Source organism: Zalophus californianus, chromosome 1, assembly GCF_009762305.2.
Source record: "Zalophus californianus isolate mZalCal1 chromosome 1, mZalCal1.pri.v2, whole genome shotgun sequence".
Classification (NCBI taxonomy): Eukaryota; Metazoa; Chordata; class Mammalia; order Carnivora; family Otariidae; genus Zalophus; species Zalophus californianus.
Genome location: NC_045595.1, coordinates 183,872,991 through 183,898,511, shown reverse-complemented (window position 1 = coordinate 183,898,511; position 25,521 = coordinate 183,872,991). Strand labels below are relative to the sequence as shown.

General features: G+C 35.4%; 1 protein-coding gene across 1 annotated transcript in view; it reads right to left on the bottom strand.

Moving 5' to 3' along the window:
* ROBO1 (roundabout guidance receptor 1) overlaps positions 1-25,521 on the bottom strand; it is a 1,115,645-nt gene that overhangs the window by 661,669 nt on the left and 428,455 nt on the right.

The window sequence follows — 25,521 nt, the reverse complement described above, 5'->3', positions numbered from 1 at the left end:
ATTTGGGTAAGGAAAAGGCCTAATAGTGAAGTTGTGGCAGTCTGTATTGGACAAAGATAATTTTAAAGTGTTAGATGAGATTGTGAAATATGAGTATCTTTTACATAGTTATTAGAAGATATTTTGGATGAGCATCCCTCTCCAAATAAATCAGGAGCATTTAATGAAACCTATTGTACCTAGGAAATTACTCAAACATTTTCTTTTGGCCATGTATAATAGACGCAACATAACAGTATATATAAAATAAAGTATATATACTTTATATATACTAGATTATACATAAAATAATAGTATATATGAAATGGAGACAAATTATAAATATGAAATTCAGGTACAACTCTGAACCATATCTAAACAGATGTGAATTTAAATTGTGTTCCTTTGAACCACATTTAACTGTTGTCCTACTTGCTTAATTTTTGTACATAACTGTCTAATTGAGCATTCACAATCTAATAAGGTGCACACCAGGACCCAAACAGACCTCCTCTTAGCCCCTTGAAGGTAAAGGTTTTGTATCACTTCCAGATTTTCAATTAGATCCTAATTACAACATGCCTCATTTAAAGCTACAGGAATCCCGACCCTGTCAACACTACTGGACCATAACATGTCTGTCTTAATTAGATCTGATTAGTTCTGGGCCCGGCTTGCATTGTGTACCCCGACTCTGTTAAAGCTGTTCATCTGTTTGGCAGCTGCTGGTATGGAAGAACCTTATTCATCATGCTGCAAGAGAGTATGTCCCCACACTTTCCTCTCCCAGGATGCTGGGCCTTTTGATATTCCATAGTTCCATAGGATCAGCCAAATAATGCACCTCACTTATCACTGGCAGTATGGTGAAGCTGGGAAAAGAGACCTCTGTTGCTCATGGGGCTACTACTGGAAACACTATAAGCTTGTCTTGCTTTCCTAACCAACATAATCCTATATAACTAGTTTAAGTTTTAAGTTTTTCAGAGATTGATTTATTCATGCCATGTATTCTGTTAAGTTTGTATTACAAGACTATATGAAATAATCATGGTCATCCATATTCTGAAATCCATTTTCAAATATAACTAGTGCGTGTTATCAATTTTACTGGTATAAAAAAAAAAAAAAAAGAAGAATTTATACTCTTGACCAGAGTGTGTGGTGACATCTATTGGGTTTTTTTTCTCTGGCATTTTTAATTTGTTTCCAGAAGCCACCAGATGAAAATGTCTGCATTGATTTTTTTTCCTGTTTGATACACTGAGCTTGTTTCATGACTAATGGCTCAGAGCTATCAGGATATCCTCATTTACTCTGCTTTGTATCTGGGCAACATTTTAATAATGATTGAATTAATACTGGGCATTGACATCTTTATCTATTGTTAATGTGATTTCTCATTTAGTTGTGAGTAATAGCTGAAGGATATCAGATTTACTGCTCTTCAGTAATAATAATAGTAACATATATTGTGGACTTGACCTATGCTAGATTCAGTTTAACTATTTTTACGTATTTAACTTAATCCCAATAGCAACTCTATAAGGTATATATATCACTATTTAACTCTATGGTATACACAGCATAATTACAATTTTAAAATGAGCTAATAAAATAGAATTTATGATTAAGTAAATTGCTCAAACACCCAGTTATGAAATTGCAGAGATAGGATTTGAATCTCTGTCTACCGTAATGAGCTGGCCTTATACAAGATTTGTTTAGCTTGGATCTTAGAATTCTAAGGAGAAAAAAATGACTTTTTCTCACTTATATTAGGATTAACATGTTAAACAAAGTGTAACTACATCGTTGGCCTCATTTTATACCCACCACCTCCTTGCTCATTAAGCTTTTATGAGCTTTGTTTTGACTTCTAACACATACCAAGTTCATGTCAACCCAAGAACTGTTGCCTTAACTGTTCCCTCTGCATGGAGAGCTAGAACCCTGGATATTTACAGGGTGCCCTTCTCTGTCACCTCTTATCACCAATCTCAGTTTACACCCCACTTCATCAGAAAGACTTTCTCTGACCTCCTTGCCCAAAATAGCATCTCCCCAGCCATTAATCTCACATTTTTCTCTACATCTTTCTCTTTACCACGGTTGATACTATCTCCAGTTATCCTCTTTATTCCTTTAATGGAGTCTGATAAGGCCCATGGAAGCGAAGAGTTACTGATTTTGCTCATGTTTGTATCCTCTGAACTTAGAAAGGTATTTGACACATGTAGGCTTAATAAATATGTGGTATATGTAGAATCAGATGAAACATTAAAGGCTGGCAATATTATCCAAGAGGAAATCTGAAGAATTGTAGCCAAGCAGGTATTTATCCAAACTCAAAGAGTACATACAGTAAGGTTGGCTTATTCACTGAACTCCAGTAATCTCACAATAAGGAAAAGTAGTGACCAGATCTCTAACTTTTCTGCCTTATTTTTTGAGGTGTAGTTCCCAGCTTGCAACCCAAGCTGGGCATATGATTTCCAGTCTCATTTCTCAGAGCCTGAGACTTAGCCTTGAAAAGCTTCTTAGTACACCAAGTTATTTAGGGCAAGTACGTAACTTATTTCCATTCCCCAACTCCCCAGTGCCCCCCACCCCAACCCTTCACCAACCCCCTTAACAGCGTATTGAAGTACCACTGCTGAGCATCAACACCAGACTAGGACTTAGATATTTTGTGCTACTCATTTTGATGATTACTGCTAATCAGACTGCCTGAATTTCACATACTCCTTACTCTTCCTCCCCTACCTGATATTTAATTATTCCTACACTTCAGGACTCCAGAATTGAATCAGATCCACTGTCCTTTATGTAAACTATTTCAATAGATATCTTCACCTGATCATGCATGTTTAAAAACCATCCATGAATGTCTCCAAATCCCTATATCCATCCCAAACCCACCCCCTTAACTTCAGACCCACTTATGAAATCCCCAGTCATTTTCACAAAGAAAAATTAAATTTCAAACATAATTTTGTCCCCCCTGACCTTTACCAACATCTTTCCCCAAAACCCCAGACCCAACAAGCTTAATTTAAAAAATATTAATCCTATGTCCTATAAACTCTATTTCCAAAATATTGGTGAAATTCAACCACTGCTTACTATTTCCATTCACACAACCAAGGTTTGAATGATCATCATTGCCCATTTGGACTAATAGACTAATCTTCCCAATATTCTCCTCTCAAATCAATTGTGATCTCCAGAATGAGGTTTTCCCTGACCTTTATATTTAGATATAGACCCATTTCAAATTTCATTTCTCTGCTTTATTTGGTTCAATGAAACAATACCCGCCAGGAATTATATATTTTATTTATTAGTTTGTTGTATGTATTCCCAATGGGATATGAGTTCCTTGAGGTCAATCCCAGTGCCCAGAGCAGCTACTGACCAATAACAATTGTTCAAATATTATTTGTTGAATAAATATATAAATGAATGATATTATACTCAATATTGTAACTCTTCTTCAAAGCTAAGATAGCATACTCAGACCAACCTACTTCATGTAAATAGACCTACAACAATGACATTCAGAGCAAACCATCAATCATCCTTTGTGCATGTTCAGGCCTTTCTGAACTTGGAATAGGACTAATTTAGATTCATGTTGAAACATTGATAGCTCAACCTGTCCTCAGCTTCACCACATACATATTTGTAAAAGCGTATCCATGAATTCATTCATTCATTCATTCATTCAACATCCATTTTTAACTGTACTAACTGGGATCTAAAAAAAGAAAACGAAAAAAGAATCACATAGAATACCCACTCTTAAGTATTACAATAATTTGAGTGCGATTATCTTTACTTAATTTCAGCAGATTTAATATTACATACATGGCTACATGGTAGAGATAAAAGGAAAGCCATTCAATAAGACCAAAGTTGTCATCTGTATCCCCAAGAATACTTTTTAATTTTCAAAATAAAATGGATCACAAAAAAGGTTTGTGTATTCCAAATGCAGTAGTTGAAAAATATCATATAATTAAAGTGTTAATAATATTCCTAAGAGATTAAAAAACACTGGCAGAAGATGGACTCTACATACTGTTGATGCCTTTTCACTAGACAATTTGACAAGGGCCCAGATTTAAAAGCACCATTCTATTTCACAAAATTTTATCCCTACTTTTAGTGTGCAACCTTTCTCACGATTAAGGCCAATGGATTGTCTGCAGAAAAGGGATTTACTGTATGAAGCCAAGAAAATTGTATTCTTTCTTTTAGTGCTTTTGGGAGCTTTCTTCCAAAACTTTATAAATCCCTTTCTATGTAGTTCAAATAGAAAAGACTGCCAGATTCTAGTATTTCTTAATGTCTGATCTCCCATAAACAGAATGATTGCATATGGCTAATCTTTCCAAGATTATAAATTACGTGTAGAGAGATAGAAAGAATCCTATGGTCATTATGTAGATGAAACAATCCCCTCTTTTAGCCCCATTTAACTAAATTCTGACAACGCAATTCATACATAGGTGGGAAATAGGCCCCTGAGAAAACTCATTTCACATGTTGCTAGGTTACTAACCAGTTAGCAAAAACTAGATAAATAAGAAAGAATAAAAATGCTTTTGCAGTACATTATCTGCAATATGCATTTTTGAATCATATAGAGGCTATTTAAAGTTACTTCAGAAAACTAGAAACTTGAAGACAAGAAATAAAGATACATGAAAGAAGATGTAAGGCTATAGACCTGTGTGAAATTTGGCAGCTTAAATTCACAGGCATTATTTGTAAAGGTCTTAACTCCTTTTGCCTCTACCTAAAATTACAATAAGATATAGCCCAAACCTCAGGTTTTAGAAAGCTAAGAAGCTTTGGTACTTTGTATACATTTAAATTTGTGGATTGACCTTCTATGACTTCCTGATCCTACCAAGTCTCATACTCTCCAATAAACACTTAAAGTTGAGGCCATATTATCTATGCTTGGATTGTGTGTGTGTGTTTCTCCTCAGACTTACATTTTCTATTTTATTTTGAATTTGGATGATGGGCTTCCCGTGAGAAAAAAACTGATACAGGCTTCTGAAGATTCTGCTCATTTATTCTAAAAAAATATATACCAATAAAAGTGCAGCATGAGTCACTAACTGTGACACAGAAGAGTGCAGCCATACGCTCTTCTATGTCACACACTCTTCTAGGTGCTGTAATAGAGCAGAAAACACAGAAAAAAATCCCTGACCTCACAGAGCTTACACTTTAGTGGAGGCAAGAGTCATACACAAGATAAATAAGAAAATGTATTGTAAGTTCGATAGTGATGAATGTTGAGGAGAAAAGTAAAACTCAACCAGGCAGAAGAATAGGAAATAACCGAGTTGACAAATACCATTTTTGAGAGGATGGCTATGAATGTCCTCCCTGAGAAGGTGTCTCTGAACAAAGATGAGAACAGAGAGGTAATAAGGGACAGATCACAGAGGACCTTAGGGTCACCATAAGAATTTTATTGTTTGGGAATGAAGGAAGGCTATGGTGGTTTTGAACAGAATAATGACATGAAGTGACAACATTTGAAAACGATATGCCGGACTATATTGAAAAATATATTAAAAGTAAGGTTGGAAGCAGGAGACCACTTTGGTAGCGGATAGAATAAACCAGGTAAGAGATTATGGTGACCCTAATCAGAATAGCAGCACCATTGAAGGTGAGAATGATCCAAATCTGGATATGTTTTGAAGGTTGAGCAGACAGAATCTGCTGACAGATAGGATGTGTAGCATGAGAGGGAGGGAAGGGAGAGAAGAGGTAATCAAGGCCGGCTCTCACTTTTTGCCTCAGTGACAGAGAGAATGGCATTTCAAGTTCTGAGAGAGGTTAAAAGAAACTCCATTTGGAATATATTAGACCTTAAATATCTATCAGCCTCCAAGTGCAGACATCAAGTGGATAGTTAGACAAAGAAGTCTGGAGGTCTGAGGAGAGGGTCAGGCTGGAGATACACTTTTGCAAATACAGCGATTGTATTTACAATCCTGAGTCTGGATTAGATTTTCAAAAGAGTGATGATAGAGTGAGAAGAGAACCATGGAATGAGCCTGAAGGACTCAAAATTTTAAAGGCTGGGGGGCAAGAGGAGTTAACAAAGACAGGAAAAGTTGTGAAAAAAGGTGGAGGAAAACCAGAAGGCAAGTGAAGAAAGTGTTTAAAAGGAACAGTCATCAACTATTTCAAGTAAGATGATGACTGAAAAAAGCTTTACATTCAGTCTAAGATGAGATCGGATTCAGCAACAGTGAGATTATCGGTGTTCCTGGTGGGAGCAAATGTGTTAGAGTGGTAGGGTGAAAAGTCTGGTTGGAATATGGTTCCGGAAAGAATGAAAATACAGAATCTGTAAACAATTGTACACCACTCTTTCAAAGAGTTTGGCAGAAAATGACTGTGGCTAGAGAGAGATGTGGGAACAAAACAAGGTTTTCTTGTTTGTTTAAGATAGGGGAAAAACAGTGTGCAGGAAGCCTGTTTTCATATTAAGAAGATGTTTGAGAAGAAAATTTTGATGATGCAGGAGACAGAGTGGGGAGAATTGTCAGAGTATTCCCAGAGAGGAAATGGGATCTGGTGAGAAAGTCAGCTTTCGTGAGGAACATGGAAAATCCATCCTTGGTAATGGGAGAGGCATATTTGTCAGAGTATATACATCCATTCATTACTCATTATTTCACATGCTTTTTGTAACTGCGCTAACTGGGATTTAAAAAAAAAAAAAGAAAGAAAGAAGAATCACACGGAATAGCCACCCTTAAGTATTATATAATCTTTTGGGTTTGATCCTCTTTATTTAATTTCAGATTAAGATACATACATATACGCAGATATACACAATACGAGTGAAAGAAAAATCGTTCAGTAAGATCAAAGTTGCCATTTTTTCCCCCAAAGTGAGACAATGTGCAGGCCCTAAGGACAAGATATTACCTCCTTGATCAAACTATATAAAAAATACACCCTGGTCTTTCCACTTATTTGTGTCAGTGGTCAGTGCTGGACTGGACATGTGTTTCCTGTCCTCATTTAACTAAGTTTGAGTGGGGTTTCCACCATTTCCAAGAAACACCATTCTAATGTCTTATTCAGTTAACTCCTAATGAGGTGACACATGTAAATGAATTACAAATCCCATAATAAGTAGTCAGCTTCTGATGTGATGAGTTTTGCAATAGGATTCTCATTCACATATATGAATATATATGTATATGTATGTATTTTTTCTACCCTGCTAGTAATATGTATTATTGTTTTATTTAGAGTCATTATACATGCAGTCATAAGGCTCCTTCCTAATTTAAGGGTATCTTTTTGACTGATTTTCTTTGTTTGTAAAATTCTAAGCCAGGGAACCACAAATGTGAAGCACATACATATTTTAAATTTTTCTAGCAGCCACATTTTAAAGAGCAAAAAAAAAGGTAAATTTAATTTTAAATGATATACAAATACTCAAAATATCATTTCAACATAAAATCAATATAAAGTTGTTAACAGAGTATTTTATGTCTCTGAAAACCAACATGCATTTTACCTGCACTGCACTTCCGAAATGGATCAACAGACTCATGGAGCGGGTGGTACCACATGGCACAGCATGGGTTGTTAACTAATACGTGGTTTCCTTCTCCCCCGCCCAACAATATTGACCAATGTATCTTCTTAATGGAAAAAAAGGAAAGAGTTGCGCTGAAAACAGCTTTGGGATACATCTGAAAATCTTAATTAGTCAACTGAAAATACTGGCTTAGCAGAATATCTGGGCTTAAGAGTAGGGTTGACATTTATTAAGTCAGTTCATCTCTTAAGCTTCTTGTGATACTGCTGAGAAATTCTTGGAAATAATTAATGAATTAAAAGTTAAAGGACAAAAGAAATATTCCCCTAATGTTTATTTTTATTTAGAAATAAAGGAAAACTGTGCTTAAGAGTGGGTATGGAAATAGATGTAGAAATGGAGTTGCTTCTTTATGTGAAAATATTAAAAACAACTCAATGCCTTAAAATGCTAAAGTTCTAATATTAATATCTGAGGTTTCCTTTTTCTGTTATTATAATTATGGCAGACATGAAATTCAGAGTATAGTCAAAAGAAACCAAAAGCCTACCATAAATTTTTGTCTGTAAGTACCTAAATAAAGGGTTAATAAGAATTCTCACTGATTGAATACTTAGGTTTGCTAAGTGCCCTCCAGACAGTTGTTTTAATCCTTCCAGCAACTCCATCAGGTAGCTATTATTATTCTTTGTGTATATGACAAACTGAGTCTCAGAGATGTTAAATGACTTGTTCAAAGTCAAGAGCTGATAATATATGTAACCGAGGTAGACCCTTAATATATTTTCTAACTCAATTTCATGGAGAGACACATGTAATGTTCTAAGGAATATATTAATATATACTGAATATAAGTTACATTTACTTAAAATTTTTATTACTTTTCATCTAGTTACCATCTGTCACCATACATAGTGACAGCTTTTTTTTCTTGTGATGAGACCTTTTAAGATCTCCTCTTTTAGCAACTTTTAAATATACAATAATTATTAACTATAGTCACCATGCTGTATATTATATCCTTATGACTTTAGTTTACAAATAAGTAAATTTATTTTATAGTAAATATACTTATATAGTAAATATATTTATATTATATATATTACATTATAATATGTTATATATAATATAAAGATACATTATAAATGAGTAAATATATTTTATAAAAAACTAAACTTATTTTATAAATAAGTAAATATTTATTGACAAATTAAATAAATATTTATTTGGGGTGCCTGGGTGGCTCAGTCGGTTAAGCGTCTGCCTTCGGCTCAGGTCATGATCCCAGGGTTCTGGGATCGAGCCCTGCATCCGGCTCCCTGCTCAGCAGGGAGCCTGCTTCTCCCTCTCTCCCTGCTGCTCCCCCTGCTTGTGCTCTATCCCTCTCTCTCTCTCAAATAAATAACAAAATCTTTAAAAATATAAATAAATATTTATTTGTAAATATTTATTTATAAATTTGTGCCTTTGACTCCCTTCACTTAATAGTAAAAGTACTTTTCTTATCTCAGATTTATTTAAAGTTTCTTTACATCCTCTGTGAGGTAAGACAGACAGAAACAATGGCTTAAGCTTCTAATATAGGCTTAACCAAAGTAGAACCTTCTGTTTAATAAATTATTTTTATATACATTGTATTCAATTATGTTATTATATTATATATATAAAACTACAGTTAATATTGATGCTTTTGCACTTGCTTCTATTTAATTTTTAAAATAACAGAGCAAGATTGTTTTTATCATTCCTACTTTACAGATGAGGACACAGGCTTACAAAGACTCCTGCTTATAGTAGCAAACTGAGATTTTTACCATTTTTTTTTTTTTGGTTACAAACTGTATTCTTTTCATGACCCCAGTACCCTAAGTTGAGGAAAGTTTTAAATTTAAGACATAAAAGGAAATATATGTAATGGGGGGGAAGGAGAGGCCATGTACTGTTTCATTTTCTAAAAAAAAAAGGGTGATATTTTTAATCTTGTTCGAGATCCTAATAGCATGCTTCCAAAAATATAAAAGTAGATATGTGGTACAGTTTTCTCAAAATTTTAGGTGTTTTAAATATTACAATACCCTGGACTACAAAGTATAAACAACGCATCCTTAAAAATTAAAATAACTTTAAATATTTACTTTGTCATAACAATAACAGGGGTTCACACAAATTCTTTCATTGAATGAATTAATTATCAAATACTTTTGAAGACTATTATGTGTCAGACACTTTTCTAGGTACTGGAGACATGATGGATATCACAAAATAAAGTACTGCCCCTCACAGGACTTGTGTTCTATAGACAATATGCAATAGGATTTTGAAAGCTGTCAGCTTCGTGCAAAATTGTGCATATGATTATCCTTATAAAATTTAAGCTCCATTATTTAAGTTGCTTTTATCTGCTACCACGTAGATATTTGGGATTTCGAAGCTGAGAACTGAAATTCTCTATGTAAAAACTATTACAAGAATTAAGGTAGAAAAAGTTTATTAAGCTACACTTAAGGATTTCTCTCCAATCAAATATGTGACTACTTGTTAAATTCTAGCCTCCAAAACAGGAATATTTAGAAGCTTTCACTTTGCCACTTGCAAATGCAAAATACATAATGCCCATTTTCATCCTTCTGTTACAGGTCAATTTGTAATGTTAACTGCAGTGAGAACAGAATAGATACAACCTTTCTTTTATTTTTTTCCTTTTTTCTCCTTTTCAGTTCAGAAGTGACTAAAAATTGTTAAATATTGCTAATATCTTTTACTAGAGGGGTATTTATTTTGGATTTTATCCACAGTTTTTCCTATGAGTTTAGATTCTCTTCTACATAGGAAATGATCGGTAATAAAAATAGCTATAAATACTGAACACTTGCTCTGTACCAGTGTTCCAAGTATTTTATACATACTATCTTTTGTGCTCCAACTGAATTTCTATTTTTGTGTGTGATAGCACCAGTCTTTCACTTAGAGAATTATTTTGTTTATATGTGCAACTGGACACCATAATTTGTATACACTTCTATTATGCAGTGGGTACTCAAGACACATGGGTTCCTTTTCTCTTCACTCCTTTATTCAAAGTTGCAGACTGCAATTCAGCAAGAACTACAGGAGAATGAAGTCTGAGGTTTCCTCCTTTGAAAGCAAAACACTGTTATTAGAGCCTAGAATGGTATGAACCCCATGGTAAGCAAGTTTGGAGTCAAGGAAAATTCTATTTCAGCTTAAACTGTAATTTTGTTTCCTCAAGTAGTATAGCTTCCTGTTTGTTATGCGGATCAAAGCAGAGAAAGAAGGGCTGGGTATTTGGGGATGCTCTCCTTAATAGGCAGGGGTCATGTGAGTAAGTAAATGCAAACCCACAGGTGTTTATATATATATATATATTTTATTATATATATATATTTATATATATATATATATATATTGTTAGTCATTCTGATTAGCTTAGGTTGGTGGTTTCAAACTTCAGGAGACATCAGAATCATCTGATTTTTGAGTCCAACCTCCAGAGTTTCAGATTCAGTATGATGGGTTTGGGGTCCAAGTATTTGCATTATTAAAATGTTCCAAGATGCTACTAATGTTGCTGGTCCAGGAACAACAATCTGAGAACCATGGATTTAGATAATGTGCATAATTTGGATTAATTGCTGTTGGGGCTGTGGTTTACTTGAACAAAATATGCTATCAATCTAACTTAACCCAGGTACTCTGGCAGTTCTACATAGGTCACATGAATACAAAGTATTTAATGAGGGGCTGGGGAAAAGCAAATAAAATGGACACTGTCCTCTTCATGAAAAATCCCTCAGATTAAAGAAGGCCAGAAATCTCTTTTTGAGAATTAGATGGGGAATAAACATAAACCCAAATTGGAAACTAACAAGTACAAAGTGGCATATTAAGATTCCATGAATATGCTGAGCTCTATGGAAGCATACGTGAGAGAGACAATGAGCCCACTCCGGGAGATCCAGGAATATGTCAAGAATGACGGGATGCTGGAAATGAATCTTGGGGAATTGTCGGATAAGAAGGTATCACATAGACTAGAAAAAAGGCCGTATACCAAAACACCGTTGCTGACAAATGCCCACATTTGCTGGCAAAGAAAATTAGGTCCAAGATTATAAATGGGATCATCAAAAAAGCCATTCCCATCACTAGAAAATACAGCTCAAAATGTATTCCCTATTTACTGACAGCGGGATAGTAATAGTGACCATTTAGCCCTATATTGGTCCATTTGCCTGTCAGATTTTCCCCAGCGCTGTGTGTCTTTTTAATCACATCTCTGCAGATGGGCGTTGACATATAGGTACTCAAGCAATCTCTCATGAATAAAGAAATGGGAGAAAGGATATTAAAAATACACTATTTAAGATAATTCTTGATTTATAACAATTCCCAAAGCAAAAACAAAACAAGCAAAAGTACTTATGTATGCATTTCAATTGGCATCAATTTCTTTTTACTTTAAATGTATCCAAACTGGGGTAAATGAGATGAGGAGGAAAAAATTTGGTTACTTTGCTTTAGGATGTCCTTCAATTATAATTTTAGATGTCTGTGTCTGTCAGATTTCTAATGTCCTACCTATATGTCTGCATGTTTTAAATTCTAGTGATTTTAAAGTTGGTCTAGCTTGTCATTTTTGAGGTGCTTTTTCTGTACTAATTTCCAATTAAAATGATGAATTAAACATATCATTAGTTTATTAAGCATTCATTTCCACAGAAAGCTATCTATGCATGCATCTGTCCATGCATATATTTACTAATTATATCATCAATTCTAAAGTCAAAGCACAAATGAGACTGTTAAATACCATTTGTAAAGAGTGGCACCAAATGATATATAAGGTTAAGGTTACCCTACTGTCAATCAATATAGAACTGACCATCATTTGTTTGAGTTTATAAACTGCTATATATTTTGATATAGAAATAGAAATCCCTTCTTAATGACAGTTTTTAGGATAAACTTGTAGGAAATTCAAGCTCTTCTTCCATTAAGAAAACCCAGACGTAACTGCAACAGCCAGCCAGGGTTACAGGGAAAGGTAGTTCAAGTTCCAAATTATGCATTTTTCTTAACCTAGTAGTACAGATGTGCACCCCCACAGTAGTGTTAATCTGTTTATTGCTTTGGTAAATCCTCAAGCATTTGCCCAACCACCATAATTCTTCTAAGAAGACAAGTTCCTACAAAAACTGCACAAGTGTGAAAAGTCCAGCACTAGAAAAGAAATTATTATTTTTTAACTATGAAATTGGAACAGATGCTGCCTAAATAATCAAATCAATAAAAAAACCCACAAAGGGTATCTAAATGGAAAAAACTGACTACAACCCGCCTTGTCCTCTACTTAGGCTGGCCTCACACTAGTCATCAAGCTTTAGGTAAAAGAACAATTTTGACATTTCCCCACTCTGGTAATGCCTGTTCTGCAACTTCACAGAAATTAATGTGGAGACTTTTTGAAATGGAAACGATTCAACAGTTCAGTTCACTGAATAGTTATTTAGCAGTCACTCTCTGCTGGGCACTGAAAAGTGAACAACAAATCAGAGAGAACATTCCTAGTCTAATAGAGATAGAAAACTCTTATAGATTGGAATGACCCCCCACCACCCCCCAAATCCTCAATATATAAAGACAATGTCTGCAGAAAGTGATTAACACTCTAAGATCTAAAAATCCTAGAAGTGTGAGTGGGTGAGGGCGGGGGGGGGGGGCAGAGAAAGAATAGCTGTTTTATTTTATTTTATTTTTAAAAAGATTTTATTTATTTATTTGAGAGAGAGCATGTGCGTGCACAAGCAAGGAGAGGGGCAGAGGGAGAGGGGGAAGCAGGCTTCCCACTGAGCAGGGAGCCCGATGCAAGGCTTGATCGCAGGACCCTGGGATCATGACATGAGCCGAAGGCAGACGCTTAACTGACTGAGCCACCCAGGCATCCTCAGGAATAGCTACTTTAGATGCTGGAGGGCAAAGGAGCCTCCCTCAGTGGTGACACTAAATTCGAAACCTGAATGTTGAGAGTTCCAGGGGAGGAATTCCCATGCTGGGGAACAAATGCAGAAGCCTCAAGGTAAGTTCTGCCTGTTGGAAAGACAGAGGTGGCCACAGAGCCAGGGCGTAGTGAACTCAAGAGAGAACAGAGAACAGTACCAGGTAAAACCGGAATGGAAGTCAGGATCACGTTGCATGCAGTGCCTTGTAGCCCAAGTTAAAATCAGTAAATGTCCATTTTTGTTCAATGGGAAATTCCAGAAAGCAATGAGTTAGGTATTCTGATTTTGAAAAGATGATGCTTGGCTTCCATGCAGAAAATGGCTCTCAGGGAGACAAGAGTAAGGAGGGAGTAGGGAGATCAGGCAGGAAAGTAGGGAGATCAGGCAGGAAAATATCAGGGACTTGAGAGTTGATGGTGGTGTGGGTACGTGTGGTAGCAGTGGACAGAGTAAAAGGTGGACAGAGAACTGTTGACACCACTGTTCCTGATTACTCCTCAGATCACTTTTGTGAATCAAATGAGAACATCTGTGTAGATTCCAGAAATTCTACACAGTCAATAATTATTACTTTGATTTGTTCAAAGGTCATTTGTAACTGAATGTACAAATTGAATGTACAATATTTTATTATTTCCCTCAGCCTATGGGTGCCCTATATTCGAATTCTTAGAATGCTGCTTGAATAGCCAGGTTTGGTAAATCCAATAGAATGCCTCAAATAATCTCAGGCAGCATCCCCACACATTATTTTATTTCATCTTCCACCCTTCAAAAAAAGATGACTGTCACATAGTACTTTGGAAAAATTACAATGAACCACATTAATGAATCATGATAATATATAAAACCGTTTCTAATAAGGTAAAACAATACCCTCTCACTTTCAAACAGTATCTTCTTGTCTAAAAAATTATTATTACTATTGCCATAATGAAAGGGAATTTGAAGGCATTTCAAATGTTTGAAAATTTGGGAAAAAACAATTTAAGAAATAACTGTGAGAGGAACCCAAAGAGGAAACTCATTTTGAAGTGTCAGGTACGTTGAGTGCTCCCCCTATAGAGGACTGCGGGTCATTTTTCTTCCTCATGGAGAACAAAGATTATTTATTTGAAGTTCTTTAAAACTAAAAGTAAATTTTATTTATCCTTTTTGGATTATTGCATGATTTTGTGATACAAGGAAATCATATGAGATTATGCCTCCTAAGGAGAAATCCAACAAAATGATTCCAATATGTGAGTAGTATGGTTTAGGGGTGAAGAGTGTTGAGTTTGGGGTTGAACTTCTTTGGTTCAAGTCCCAGCTCTGCCATTTACTATCTGTGTGATTATTAGCAAGTCCCTTACCTCTCTGAGCCTCCTTTTCTTCCTCAGTAAAGAGAGTTATTGTGTTGCTCAAACAAGTTCATTTATGTACAATACTTAATACATGATTAGCATTAAGAAGCTAGAAACAGGGGAGCCTGGGTGGCTCAGGCGGCTGAGCATCCAGCTCTTGATTTCTGCACAGGTCACGATCTCAGGGTCATGGGATCCAGACCCGCAGTGGCTCCATGCTCAGCTCAGAGTCGGCTGCAGATTCTTTCTCTCTCCCGCTGCCCCTCCCCACCCATATAAATAAATAATCTTTAAAAAAAAGAAAATAAAGGGGTGCCTGGGTGGCTCAGTCGTTAAGCGTCTGCCTTTGGCTCAGGTCATGATCCCAGGGTCCTGGGATCGAGTCCCACATCGGGCTCCCTGCTCAGCAGGAAGCTTGCTTTTCCCTCTCCCACTCCCCCTGCTTGTGTTCCCTCTCTCACTATCTTTCTCTCTGTCAAATAAATAAATAAAATCTTTAAAATAAATAAATAAATAAAAGAAGCTAGAAACATTATTTACATTACATATAAGGGATAGACAAAGAAATGCAGCAAGCAGGAATTTTTAAGAAAGACAATCGTGTCACCGTGAAACGTATTTGAGGGCTACTTTGCAGCCCTTCCTTCAGAAATACTTATATTTGCTTTCTTTGAAAAATTGTCACTTATTTCATTCCAAGAGAAATACTATAAATAGGCTCAAATAAAACAGAAGTGACCAACATGGTCATCGTTAAATATAAAATATATATAAATATAAAATATATAAACATAAAAATTAATTTTGGCAATCAAATATTTTCTCAGAAAAATTACACTTAAATATAAATTTCTTTCTGTTAAAAAAAGTACCTTTAATATGGCATACCTATTGGAGAAAACATACCAAGCATTCATTACAAAATAGCTAATGTACTTGCACTGTCTGATTTCATTTTAAACTTAGAGAGATCTCCTGAGTTCCTCAGCTTTGTCATCATCTTCAAATCATACTAACATGTAACCATTGCCATTAATCAGTATTTTATAACTAAAGATGGATTTCTCAAAATAAATTTTAAAAACATGGCTGGAGAACAGGAAAATACGTAATGTCCTCTATCCTGTGGAAATAAATCACCATTTGCTACTTTGTTTTGTGTGGAAAGCAATAAATTTCACAGTGAAAAGGTAAAGAAGAAAGCAGAGTCCCCACAATCCTTTCTCTAGTCCTCACCAATCCTTAGCTAAGGGCTCATTCTTTGGGAATGATTCATATGACAGCCAAAAACCAACAGACAAAATCTGCTTCTTTTCAATTCCTGCCAGCAACACACCAATGAAAATAACACAACCCTGCGTGAAACTGAGTATCATGGATCTGCTCACATTTTCATTTGCATTGGTAGGCTAGAATGATGTAAATTTTCCATATAATAAATCCATCTAAATAAATGTAGACCTAATGAGAAAGCCAAGGTTTATTGTTCTGTTAGATCATTTGCACAATTAAGAGCCTTTACAGAACACAGTTAATCCAAATTGTGCAAAACATATAAAATATGGTATGTTGGTTAAATGTGTTGTCTTATTTTGCATCAAAAACTGGTGGATTAATTATCACAATCTCCCTTTTATAAAGTGAAAGCTACATTATAAATTATTTGAGATCAAAGAAGTTAGACCTGGCACAAGGCTTTACTTCAAGTGCAAATGTCTCATAAAAGTAGCATCACCTGTATGAATATGCATAGGCTCCTTCTGTGATATGCCCCAATTTATATCATCATCTTTTGAAAAATGATATTTTAAAAGGACATTTGGCAGCTCTAGTAAGAAAATTCATAGGAAAACAATCTTATTTTGCCTACTTGTCAATCTTAAACGCAGGAACAATTTAAGTTTAAAGTGAAAGACATTTTAAATCTGTTTACCATGATTTGCTCAAAGATACTGGCAGGGTTTTTGAGTCAGAGTAAAGCCGAGCAGTTACACTGAGCCAGAATTTTAAAGTAAAACATTTGAAAATCATAATAACATTATATGTACATAAATTCAGTGTCTAAATAAGAATTTTATAACCCATGATCTTAAAAATATGCAGGATTAGTAGTAGTAGTAGTGGTTTTTTGTTTTTTGTTTTTTTTTTAGGGATAGAAAGAACCATTAAAGAAACCCAGTACAACTTTACTTCTTTCACGAGAATCTCCTCTTTAACAGGTTGTTTACAGGTTCTAGAAAAACCCATTCTATCAAGGATTGACAATTCCATAGTTATACTATTCCAACATTACAAATCCTTCTTTGCATTTTGTCTAAAGCTGTTTCCTTTTGGTTCCAGTTCTCTCTTCAGAGTAATAAAATAATCTGTCTATATGCTCTCTTTCACGTGGAAATCTTGAAAAATTTTTAGAATCATCCCCTCTACACTAAAGCTTTTCTTTTCTAGGTCAAACATCCTCAGGTCCCTTAACCCTTTCTCAAGTTATTAAGTAACAGAAAACTCACTCTCCTGTTTGTGCTCAGGTTCTCAATATTCCTCTCATTATGAGTGGTGGAACCAGCCAAAAGTGGAATTGTGTTTTATCATCTCCCTTAACCAGTAGAAGTTAGAAGACCAAATTTACAATAAATACAATTGACAGTGCTTTGAAAATTGTAAAGCATTATAAAAGTGTGGAGTAAATGTGTTATTATTTTTCAGTATTCTAAGTCAGTCCTTCTTATTATGTCTGGCTGAGCATCTACTTTTTACTCATGAACTATTGTCACATGAAATATAATAGTACTAATTATTATTTAGTATCTAGTAAGTCCCAAGCACTATATTGGCGCTTGACCTCTAACACTTTGATACAACTTTGTGGAAGTAGTAGAATTAACTCTATTTTATATATCAGAGAATTCCCGTCCTTTACTCATGCAAGATTATATATGCATATTCTTATTAAATTTCCCTTGGTAGTTTCAGATTACTGTTATCTGGACCAGATTACTGTTATCAAAACCAGTGGATTTTATTTGCTTATTTTTAAATGTTTTTTAATTTGAATTCCAGTTAGTTGACATGCAGTGTAATATTAGTTTCAGGTGTACAATACAGTGGTTCAACACCCAATGCTCATCACAAGTGCCCTCCTTAATCTCCATCCCTCTACCCCCCCTACCCTCTGGTAACCATCAGTTTGTTCTCTATAGTTAAGAGTCTGTTTCTTGATTTGCCTCTCTTTCTCTCTCTTTTTTTCCCCTTTGCTCATTTGTTTTGGATCAGTGGATTTTAAATGTTTTTTATTGCAACTCCTTATTTGTTAAAAATAATTGAGCACACTTTCAATAAATGTGCATATTTTTGTTTATAAATTAAATTTATAGGTACTAATATATTAACATGTGCATTAGTAAAATTAGCAATTTAAAAGGATGAACTAAATTTAAACAGAAATTTAAAATTTTCTCAGTAGATACCCCGTTTGTCTACAGATTAAAACATCCCTACTTTTGTTCTATATCAGGGGTTGGCAAACGAAGTCCAAGGGCCAAATCTGGCCCACAGCTCATTATTGTACAGTCCATGAATTCATAATAGTTTTTGAATTGTCAAGTGGTTGAGATAACTCAAAAGAAGAATACTATTTTGTAATACATGAACATTATATGAAATTCGAATTTTATATTTTTTACTTTTTTTTAATAGAACCAGCTCTTGCTATTGTAAAGATTATTTATTTAGTTGTTTGTCAGAGAGAGCACAAGCAATGGGAGGAGCAGGCTCCCTGCTGAGCAAAGAGCCTGATGCAGGACTCTATCCCAGGACCCCTGCCTCATGAACTGAGTTGAAGATAGACACTTAACCAACTGAGCCACCCAGGCGTCCCTTGAATTTTATTTTTTATAAAGTTTTTTGGAACACACCCCTACTCATCTTTGTGTGTGTGCCTTGTCTATGGCTGCTTTCAACTGCAACTGCAGAAATGAATGTTTGTGACAAAGATTGTATGGTCCACAAGCTTAAAACATTTATTACCTGGCATTTAAAAGAAAAAACTTGCAACCCCTGCTGTAGACCAGAGAAATAAGTATCAGAAGTATGGCAACAGTCATTGGAAATACAACCTTGTGTAGTCAGGGCACTGGCCTCAGAGTTCGAGCCTTAGGTTATACTCCTACTTCTCGCTCATACTAGCTACATGCCCCTTGGAAATGATCTTCAGTTTCTAGCCCTTTGATTCTGCATTTGTAAAATAATGACATTGCATTGAATGAGCCCTTTATGTTCCAAAGTTCTTCAGGTTTATAACTCCTGCAATGTGCCATGAATATACAAATACGTCTGAAGTGCAAGCATCACAATAAGAACCAGACTCGTATGGTTCAAAGAATCTTTCTAGACTTGATGGATAACTAGCTACAGTAATAATAAAAATAAATCTTAGCACTGATAAAAGAGTTGGCATCATTTAGTGTAGGGCTAAGAAGTGCATTTTCAAATTGTTATGCTTGAAAGAACAGAACTGCAATTTAGGAAAACGAACACTTCAGCATAAATAAATTATGACCTCCAAGACCATAAAAATGTAAATCCAAATTTAATGAGGAATTAAATATCCTAGGATTTACCATTAAGTCAACAATTTGATCTTGATATTAAAAAGTTTATTTCACCTTTTAGAGAGTCCTACAAGTTTCCCCCCAAAAACTCTCTAGTTTACTATCTGCTTCACCTATTCAGTTTTGTTTTTACTCTGAAAAATAATTAAGACTAAAATAGTCGTATAAGCATGTGCAGTTTGAAACATATTTTTAAAAGCAAGCCATTTAAAAAGAGATCTGTATTTTTCTTTTAATAAATAGGAATAAATTCCTTGTTGTCTTTGTAAGTAGGTTGCTAATTTCAACTTTCTGAATTATTTCTCTTGATTATTTTCTTAACAGTGGCAACGAATATTGTAGGCCTTCTAGTAGAAAACACGTAACAGTGATTAAGAAATTTTTTCACCCGGAGCAGTTACAGCTTGTAAAAGTATTACAGGAAAAGTATGTCAAATAACAGAGGTAGATTTTCCAGATGCCTAGGAAATCCCCCCTCTGTGTGAAAAGCATTTGGAATCTAAATAAATTCTTTGAGGACAATAGCTTACCAGTTTCTCTCCTGCCTTAGAGTCATTGTCTGACTAAAGTTTGTTGGTGATAATGAAGGAGCACGACATTCTCAGACATTGAGATTGTGACTCTATTTGTGTAGTGACCTAATTTCAGAAGAAAAAAATTAGCATGCAGGTTCTAACAAGTACTGACATATTTAACAACACACGGAGGCAGATATTACTGCCAGGCGTGTCCCAGAAAATCTAAGATGTGCGATTGCGACATCTTTAGGAAGTATAAAAAAATGAATCTTAAAAATAAGCATACTGATGCATGAATGAGTTTATATCACCAACAAATATTCTAGGGCTTGCTGTTGAACAATTCATTGCTTGCTATCAAAAACCAAAATATTGAGACTGAGTGAGTTGACACAAGTTCTAACTTCTAGAGTGAGAGCTAGTCTACTAGAATACTAACACACAACTCAAGGGTACATCTTTATTTTTTTACCACTGCTGTGTCCCTCAAGATATGCCTCTGAAAGTGTGACGGGCTTGTTGCAGGCATGCCTGTTACAGGATTTTCCTTTAGTGCCCATGGTTCTTGGTCACACCGCTTCCAAGAATGAAGAGGTGGACCAGACGAAGAGTGGTGGGCATTAAAGCAAAGCTTATTGAGAGTAAGGCAAAGTTTATTCAGCAACGGTCCAAAGCTCCCAAACAGGGAAGAGACCTGAGAGGGTTGCTGATTTGGTGTTTAAATCCAGAGGGTTTTATGGGCTCTTTGGTGTGGGCTGTTTTAATCTGATTAACCCTCCACACGCCTGTCACCCAATCAGGATTTTCTCCACGTGCTCATCTACCTATCAGGTAGTCCTTCACGTGGGAAAGGGTGGAGGGCTCCACCCAAGGTGGTGTTTCCAAGCCTCCAGTATCAAGAGGGCGGAAGCCACCACTGCCCTAAGGCATGCTGGCTAGCCACAGGTCCCTAGATCAAGCCGTGTTTAAATATCCCACTGGCTCTGGGGCGCCTGGGTGGCTCAGTCGTTAAGCGTCTACCTTTGGCTCAGGTCATGATCCCAGGGTCTTGGGATCGAGCCCCACATCGGGCTCCCTGCTCCGCGGGAAGCCTGCTTCGCTTCTCCCTCTCCCACTCCTCCTGCTTGTGTTCCCTCTCTCACTGTGTCTCTCTCTGTCAAATAAATAAATAAAATCTTTAAAAAATAAATAAATAAATATCCCACTGGCTGTTGGGCTGGCCCGCGGGCCTGGGTTAGGACGCCCAAGGCCATTCCCTTCCTTTCTATCACATACAAGTTTTAAGTCCTCCCAGTAGGAAGACTTAACATAACCTGGGTCATTGAGCAAAGCCTAGATTAACAGGATGGGGGTCTTTTTACTGAGAATGGGGGCCCCTTGTCCCTGCCTGCCTTTCTTCCAACTATCCTTCATTATCAGTAAAAAATTATTGAATAAACACGGGGTGCAGTAGGGACTGCTGCAACATTAGACTCAGCTAGCCTCAAAAATCGACGTGTCAGTGCTTTGAAAAAGGCCACATTTGCCAGATTGCCGTAAGTGATCTTTCCTGGTGACAAAGGTCCTGTTTGAATTAAGTAATTAATTCCTAAATAATTTTTGAGTATCAATTATTTGAGAAGTGTTTTTCCAGGCACTGCAGATAAGGCAGTGAACCAGATATACTCTTTGACCTCATGGATCTTATATTCTAGTGGGGCAAGTCAGGAGATAAATAAAGAATAAAATATCACCCTAATATAAATTGTCCACATAGGTTAACAACAATGTGTCAATCAGGTTAATTAGTTGTAACCAATGTACCTTCTGGTATGGGGATATTAACAGCGGGACAGGCTGTGCCTATGGGGGTGTAACATAGGAACTCTCTGTATTTTCCGTTCAATTTTGCTGTGAAGGTAAAACTTTTAAAAATAAAATCTATTAAAAACATACTGTTACGTTAGACAGTGATAAGTACACTTGAGAAAAAAAGAACAGAATGAGAATAGGATGTATTGGGGTGATATCTAAAAGCTACATTATGATTGCAAAAATTAGCCTGGGAGTTTTTATATAGTTTCCTTTTTTTTTTTAAGGCTTATTTATTTATTTGAGAGAGAGAGAGAGCTGGGGGGGGAGGAGCAGAGGGAGAGAGAGAATCCTTAAGCAGACTCCCCACTGAGCACGGAGCCCAAAGCAGGGCTCCATCCCACGACCCTGAGATCATGACCTGAGCCGAAATCAAGAGTCAGCTGCTGAACCAACTGAGCCACCCGGGCTCCTCTCCTTTCTTTTTGATTATTTTTGTTTTCTGGCCATTTTCCCCTGCTCTATGAAAGGTCTTTGATTGGAAGCACACACATTAGCCACGTTCATAGCATAAATCCTTCTTAATTCTCAAGCTGTGAGTGACTGCCGCTCACACAGTCCTCAGATCCACAAGGTCCCATATGAGCTGCATCCCTCCCATCCCCCACTCCAGCCTCACATTATCCCCTCTCCTTCCAACACCCTGCCAACTCCATCCACCCACACCATCCTCAGGGCTGCTTTACCAACACACCAAACACCTGCACGTCTCAGACGTTGGCCCTTGTGGTTTCCCATACCTGGCATGTTTTGGTCTTGTTTAAACACAGACTCTGGAAATAGCTGCCTGGGTTTAATCTTAATAATAGCCTACAACCTTGGACAAATAGCAGGCCTCTCTGTGCCTCAGTTTCCTCATCTGTAAAATGGAGTTCTTACCTAGCTCACAAGCTGACCGTGAGAATTAGATGTGTTCATGGATGCAAAGCATTATATAGTGCCTGGTACATGATAAAATAAGTGTTTCCAGACTGGCACACAACTCTCCTTCTTTTGTCTTCTTTTTTTACACAGAGGCCAAATGTGACCTTCTTCTCGTTTAATATTCCAGCCTCCCCACCACTACCTATCCCCATTTATATCTTTTATAGTGTTTCATAAGACCTGCTCTCAGCTAACATATTATCTGTTTTTTTCTTCTTTAGTGTAACTGTTCTCTACAATGAAAATATTAGATCCATGATTGTAGGACTTCTGCCTGGGTGACTGTTATGTCCCAGTGTCCTGGCCAATAGTTGGTGCTCATTAAATCTATGTTTAATAATGGAACAAATGTATACATGAATGAGCACACTCAGTAGAGAGGACCTGAAGATGTTTACACATACCCAAAAATATACTGGAAAACACTAGTAGGTTAAAAGGTTTGTGGCATCCAAATAATCCCTTCAACTTTGAAACAAATCTTTAATTCACTTATTTTCTGCCACATAAGGAAAAAAAAAGCAAAATTTTTTCTCTTCTATCTTACTAAAGTTTATCGGCCTGCTTTTATAAGTTAAAAGTTAAAAAAAAGTTAAGGAATCCATTTTAGAAGTATCAGAATCAAAATATATTTAAGATCTTTAGTACCAATTCACTAAGTATAGTACTTTTATAATCATTTTCTATATTTGTCATACCACAGAAAAAAATGTTTACTGAAGAAACTCATACCAGGAAATGCTGGAATCATATTGCTATAGAAATGATCTAGAAATGGCTTTTTTATAATGATACTCTGCCAAAATGTATGTAGAATGCTTATTTAACCAAATTAAATATAAGCCAAATAATATGATTTTTATAGCCACATGATATGCTAAAATATTTGCTGCAACTTTTAAATTGTAAAACAGTAAAGGGATGTTATTATAGAGAAAAGAAAATAAATCATTATAATTATTTCAATAAATTATATATTTAAAGGATTTTAATACAATCTAGAACACTAAAAGTTTCTTTCTACCTTAGTAAAAATGATCTTTTATTAGTTAATAGTTTGAATAAATAGCTTATAAAATATAAGGAAATCGTATAGGCTATAATGTTGTCCAAAAAATTATAATAAAAAATTCATTGAGCTCTTTGTGTAAAAAGGTCAAAATCAATTATAATTATTAATTGGATTATTTTTAGTACTTTACAATTTAAAATTCACTGAATTTCTAACAGTCAACAAAACAAAAAGACAACTGACCAAATGGGATATTTGCAAATGATATATCTGATAAGGGGTTACTATCCAAAATATATAAAGTACTTGTACAAATCAACACAGAAAAACAAATAATCCAAGTAAAATACAGGCAGAAGACATAAACACACATTTCTCCAAAGAAGACATACATATGGCCAACAGATATACAGATGGCCAACAGACATATGAAAAGATGCTCAATATCACTAATCATCAAGGAAATGGAAATTAAAAAAAACAATGAAATATCACCTCACACCTGTCATAATGGCTAAAATCAAAACTCCAAAAAACCAAAAAGTGTTGGCAAGAATATAGAGAAAAAGGAACCCTCATGCACTGTTGGTAGGGATGCAAACTCGTGCAACCACTGTGGAAAACAGTATGGAGGTTCCTCAACAAATTAAAAATAAAATTACCATATCATCCAGTAATTCCACTATTTACCCAAAGAATGGGAAAACACTAATTGGAAAGGATATGTGCACCCCTATGTTTATTATAGCATTATTTATGATAGCCAAAATATGGAAGCAACCCAAGTGTCCATCAATGGGTGAATGGATAAAGATGATGTGGTATATATACATAATGGAATATTAAAGAATGAAAGCTTGAAACTGAAATAAGTCAGTCAGAGAAAGACAAATACTGATTTGTCTTTAATATATATGTAATATATATTTAATGATTTAATATATATGTAAAATTTAATATACAAAACAAAGAAAAAAAGAGAAAAAAAATGGACAAACTGGTGGTTACCAGATGGGAGGAGAGTGGGGGAATGGGTGAAATAGGCCAAGGAGTGTAAGAGTACACTTATTGTGATGCGCACTGAGTAATGCATGGAATTACTGAATCACTATATTGTACTCCCGAAACTAATATAGCGCTGTACATTAACCATACTGGAATTTTTTAAAAAGTTTATAAAAAATAAAATGAAATTCACTGAATTTCTAATTTTATCCAATTAAAAATGCCAGTAATTCTTGATGGTATTTATTATCTGTTGACTTTGAATTTTGACTAAGTAATTTTAAACCAACATAGCAGTAAACTTACTTATGAAATTCAGGCATAAATTATACAGATGACTACCTTTAAAGATTGCATTTAATATTCTTTTGCCTCTGTCAAACAGAACCAGTCATGTTTTCAAAATAGATTTATTATACTCTCATGAATAATTCTTGGAAAATTGCCAAATTCATTCCTGAAACTGCCCATTTGCTTTCTGTTATATCACTTTATCACACATAATATGATCACTTTGCACAAAATATTTGCCTATTTCTAATTTTTCTTGCCAGAAAGTATGTTACCTAATTACCAGATTTGGAGTTAACTATATATTTCAAGGTATGCTTTAGTTTTAGTTTAATGTAATTCAATAAACATGCTGAGGACCTTTGGTGAGT